Raw genomic sequence first — 6,110 nt, forward strand, 5'->3', positions numbered from 1 at the left:
ATTCAAAATACCATCTTTTCAGGCAAGCAAATGCTGAGGGAATTTGTTAACACCAGACCTGCCTTACAAGAGCTCCTGAAAAAAGCACTAAATAAGGAAAGACTCTTAGCAGTCACTGTGATAACACACTCAAGGACACAGACCAATGACACTATAAAGCAACCACACAAATCTGCATAATAACCAGCTAACAATGTGATGACAGGACCAAATTCACACATATCAATACTAACCTTGAATGTAAACAGGCCAAATGCCCCCCATTTAAAAGGTGCAGAGTGGCAAGCTGGATAAAAAAGCAAGACCCAACGGTATGCTGTCTTCAAAAGACCCATCTCACATGCAATAACATCCATGGGCTTAAAATAAAAGGATGAAGAAAAATCTATGAAGCAAATGGAAAACAGAAATAAAAGCAGGGGTTGCAATCCTAATTTCAGATAAAACAGACTTTAAACCAACAAATACAAAAAAAAAAAAAATGATGAAGGGCATTACATAATGGTAAAGAGTTCAATTCAATAAGAAGACCTAACTATACTAAATAAATATGCACCCAACACAGGAGTACCCAGATTCATAAATCAAGTTCTTAGAGATCTGTAAAGAAAGTTAGATTCCCACAAAATAACAGCAGGAGACTTCAACACACAACTGTATTATATCATCAAGGCAGAAAATTAATGAAGATATTCAAGACCCGAACTCAACACTGGACCAAATGGACATAATAGACATCTGCAGAATTCTCCAGGCCAAAACAACAGAATATACATTCTTCTCATTGCCACATAGCACATACTCTAAAATCAATCACACAATTGGACACAAAACAATCCTCAGAAAGTTAAAAAAAAAAAAAAGAAAATCATACCAACCACATGCTCAGACTACACGGAAATAAAAATAGAATTCAATATGAAGTAAATCACTCAGAATGATACAATTTCATGGAAATTAAATGACCTGCACTTGATTGACTTTGGGGTAAATAATAACATTAAGGCAGAAGTTGAGTTCCTTGAAACAAATGAGAATAAATATATAACATACCAGAATCTCTGAGAAACAGCTAAGGCAGTGTTAAGAAGGAAATTTACAGCTGTAAACCCCCACATCTAAAAGTTAGAAAGATCGCAAATTAACACTCTAACATCACAACTAGAAGAACTAGAGAAGCAAGAGCAAACCAACCTCAGAGCTCCCAGAAGATAAGAAATAATCAAAATCAGAGCTGAATTGAAGGAGACTGAGACATTAAAAACCATGGAAAAGATTAATGAATCCAGAAATTGGCTATTTGAAAAAATTAATAATATAGATAGACTGCTAGCTAGACTAATAAAGAAGAAAAGAGAGACCATCCAAACAAACACAATTAAAAATGACGAAGGGGACATCACTACAGACCCTACAGAAATACCTATAACCATCAAAGACTACTACAAACACCAGTATGCACACAAATTAGAAAATGTAGAAGAAACAGATAAACTCCTGGATATATACATCCTACCAAGACTGAATCAAGAAGAAACTGAATCCCTGGATAGACCAATAATGAGTTCCAAAATTGAATTGGTAATAAATAGCCTGCTAATAAAAAACCCACAAAAAACAACATCCCAGGACCAGATGGATTCACAGCTGAATTCTAACAGATATACAAAGAATAGCTGGTCCCATTCCTCCTGAAACTATTCCAAAAAATTGAGGAGGAGGGACTCCTCAACTCATTCTATGAAGCCAGCATCATTCTGATACCAAAACCTAGCACAGACACAACTAAACAAACACAAAAGTAAACATCAAAAACCTTGATGAACATAGATGCAAAAATCCTCAACAAAGTACTAGCAAACTGAATAGTACAGCACATTAAAAATCAAATTAATAATGACCAAGTAGGCTTTATCCTTGGAATGCAAGTTTGGTTCAACATATACAAATTAATAAATGTGATTTGTCACATAAACAGAACTCAGGAGAAAAACCACATGATTGTCTCAATAGATGCAGAAAAGGCTTTTGATGAAATTCAACATTCCATCATAAAACCCTCAGAAACCTAGGCATCGAAGGAATATAGTTCAAAATAAGAAGAAACATCTATGACAAACCCAGAGCTAACATCATACCAAATGGGCAAAACCTGGAAGCCCTGCCCTTCAAGCATAAGACAAGGTTGCCTTGTTTCATCACTCCTATCCAACAAAGTATTGGAAGTAGGGGCCAAATCAATCAGGCAATAGAAAGAAATAAAAGGCATCCAAAGAGAAAAAGAGGAAGTGAAACTACCCCTGCTTACAGATGACATAATTCTATATTTAGAAAGCTCCATAGCCTCTGTCCAAGCTACTTGAGCTGATAAACAACTTCAGCAAGGTTTTAGGATACAAAGTACATGTAAAAAATCAGTTGCATTCCTGTACACCAACGACATCCAAGCTTAGAGCCAAATCAAGAGTACAATCCCATTTACAATTGCCACAGAAAGAAAATACCTAGGAATATATCTAACCAGGGATGTGAAAGATCTCTACAATGAGAATTACAAAGCACTGCTCAAAGAAATCAGAGTTGACACAAACAAATAAAAAAAATTACACGCTTATGAGTAGGAAGAATCCAATATCGTTAAATTGTCCATACTACCCAAAGTAATTTACAGATTCAATGTTATTCCTATCAAACTACCAATAACATTCTTCACAGAACTAAAAAAAACTATTTTAAAATTCATATGGAACCAAAAAAGAGCTCAAATAGCCAAGGCAATTCTAAGTAAAAAGAACAAACCTGGAGGCCTCACATTACCTGACTTCAAACCATACTGCAAGGCTACAATAACCAAATCAGCATTGTACTGGTACAAAGACAAACACATAGATCAATGGAATAGCATAGAGATCCCAGAAGGAAAGCTGCATACCTACAACCATCTGTTTCTTTCACAGAGCTGGCAAAACAAGCAATAGGGAAGAGACTCTCTATTCAGTAAACGGTGCTGGGATAACTGGCTAGTTATTTACAGACAATTGAAACTGGACCTCCTCCTTATAGCATATGTAAAAATCAACTCAAAATGGAATAAAGACTTAAATGTAAAACCTAACTGTAAAAATTCTGGAAGATAATCTAGGAAATACCATTCTAGACATAGGAACTGGCAAAGATTTCATGGCAAAGATGTCAAAAGCAATTGCAACAAAAGCAATTGCAACAAAAGCAAAAATTGATAAACGGGGTCTAATTAAACTAAAGAGCTTTTACACAACAAAAGTAACTACCAATAGAGTAAACAGACAGCCTACAGAATGAGAGAAAATATTAGCAAACCATACTTCTGAAGAAGGTCTAATATCCAGAATCTATAAGAATCTTAAACAGATTTACAAGAACAAAAACCAAACAACCCCATTAGAAGGCAGGCAAAGGACATGAACAAATACTTTTCAAAAGAAGACATTCATGCACCCAAAAAGAATATGAAAAAATGTTCAACATCACTAATCATTAGAAAAATTCAAATCAAAACCACAATGAGATGCCATCTCACACCAGTCAGAATGGCTATTGCTAAAAAGTAAAAATATCACAGATGCTGGTGAGGTTGTGGAGAAAAGGAAACACTTATACACTGCTGGTGGGAGTGTAAATTACTTCAGCCATTGTGGAAAGCAGTGTGGTGATTCCTCAAAGAAGCAAAAACAGAATTACCATTTTTATTAGTCTGTTTTCACACTGCTGATAAAGACATACCAAGACTGGGCAATCTACAATAGAAAGAGATTTAATGGACTGACAGTTCCACGTGGCTGGGGAGGCCTCACAATCATGGCAGAAGGTGAAGGGGACTTCTCATCTGGTGGCAGACAAGAGGAGAGTTTGTGCAGGGAGACTCCCATTTTTAAAACCATCAGATCTCATGAGACTTATTCACTATCACGAGAACAGCACAGAAAAGACCTGTGATTTGAGTGAGCACAACTGAAGGCAAGTGAGCTTGGTATCTTCCTGCATGGCCATAGTGTGAGAGGTTTCCTGGGAAGTCAACAGCTGGTCTCTAAGAACCACTCCTCCTTTCTCTTTGCCCATCGGTTCTCTTAAATATATATCTGTGATGCACCTAATTCTTCCTCCTCCTGCTCCTCTTTGTCATCCTTCTTCCAGCTAGACTTGTCCCTGACAACTCAACAGAAGCAACGACTCTGGGGCTGAAGTGAAACTTACTTTGGATAAGATCCCCTGCTATAGAAGAAGCTTAAGTTTCACTTTCATGATCCTTGCACTTGATAATTTTGCATCTTTCATCTCAGATAAAAATTACCATCATGGACTCAAATTTTTAAACCAGTTTGTTCTACAGAGGCACATCAGATGGAAGCAAAAGAAATCTCTGTATTGACCCAAGTAATGACTATGCTATGGAGAGAGCAGAAGTTGACTCTAGCTGGGGCTGAATGCAGCTCAGACTTGGTCCACTTGAGGCCAGGCCCATAAGTACTCCTGTAATGAGTTTCTTTATTTGTAAGCATCTACTATCACTGCTTAGCCCCAAACATGTCGTGGTGGATCTGCTGAGTAAAGCGGGACTGGCTACCAAATTTCAGGAGAGATTGTTTAATCTTGTAGAAGTCACAAATGTCAAAGATCATCACAAACTCTGAGACTTTTTTGTTAGTGAGGGTCAGTGCCCAGGGGCACAATTTGATCCTTGGAGGGAGATTGTTAGGTCATACCCTCAGTTGGCCCCTCCTGATCCTCACCTCCTGTTGAGTATGGGCATGGCCTATGACTTGCAACCAACTAATGGAATATGGCAAAAGTGATGGGATGTTACTACTGTGATTGCGGAAAGTTAAATGATTCTATTGTTTTAGCAGATTCTCTATCTCTATCTGCTAAACCCTCCTTCATTCTCTATCTGCTTCTGACTTTGAAGAAGCAAACTTACATGGATTCTACAGCCTCAAGGAAGTGAATTCTATCAACCATTTAGGAGATCTTGGAAGCAAGATCCTCCCCAGTAAAGGGTCTGATGAGAATCCTGCTATGGTGAACACTTGACTGCAGCTTTATGAGACCCTGAGCAGAGGGCCCAGCTATGCTAGGACACCTGACTCAGGCACTGGGAGGTATAAATGAGTGTTGCTTGAAGCTGCTTAATTTGTAATAATTTGTTACTCAGACTAGACAACCAATGATCACACTCTGAGGCACTTCTAAGTATTTTTTTTTTTTTTTTTTTTAAACAGTCTCACTCTGTCGCCCAGCAGGCTGGAGTGCAGTGGCGTAATCTCGGCTCACTGCAATCTCCACCTCCTGGGTTCAACCAATTCTCTTGTCGCAGTCTCCCAAGTAACTGCGATTACAAGCATGCACCACGAAGTCCAGCTAAGTTTTGTATTTTTAGTAGAGACAGGGTTTCACCATGTTGGCCAGGCTGGTCTCAAACTCCTAACCTCAAGTGATCCACCCACCTTGGCCTCCCAAAGTGCTGGGATTACAGGCATGAGCCATTGCACCTGGTCACTTCTAAGTATTTCTAATTCTCTAGATAATACAATTTTGGAAACGAACTAAGAAAGAAATGATATTTGTGATATAATCAAAATTACTACAGTTTGTGAGGTTCACATTCCAAATATCCTCTGAGTCTATACTTCCCTGCAACCTTCCTTCTGTGTTTCATGCTCCACCTGCTCTGCTGGGTCTTACATAGTGACAAGGAGAATTATGATGCTAGGTCAGGACAGAATCCTTTGAGGGCAGAATGCAAGTCCAGTGGACACTAAAATCAGGTCTCAACTGGGTTTTACCCACCTGAGAAATTTCCACAGCAAGAGGGAAAACCCAAGTCAACACGGGGAATAAATGGATTTACATTCTGAGAAAGAAGAGATAAAGCTAGTCTTTTAACTGAAAGAACAATTAAGACAGGAAGCTCGGATACATATAATGAAGATCAGACCCAGATGGCTAGAGATGGGATCTCTGAATGAGGGGATTGAAGCATGGTTGGAGGACTCGGCTTTCTAGGAGGACAGCATCCTACTCAGCTTTCTTCCACATCTTTGCTAATGCAAGCCAGTGCAGTTTTTTTTTTC

Source organism: Trachypithecus francoisi, unplaced genomic scaffold, assembly GCF_009764315.1.
Source record: "Trachypithecus francoisi isolate TF-2019V2 unplaced genomic scaffold, Tfra_2.0 Contig01579, whole genome shotgun sequence".
In the NCBI taxonomy this organism is placed as follows: Eukaryota; Metazoa; Chordata; class Mammalia; order Primates; family Cercopithecidae; genus Trachypithecus; species Trachypithecus francoisi.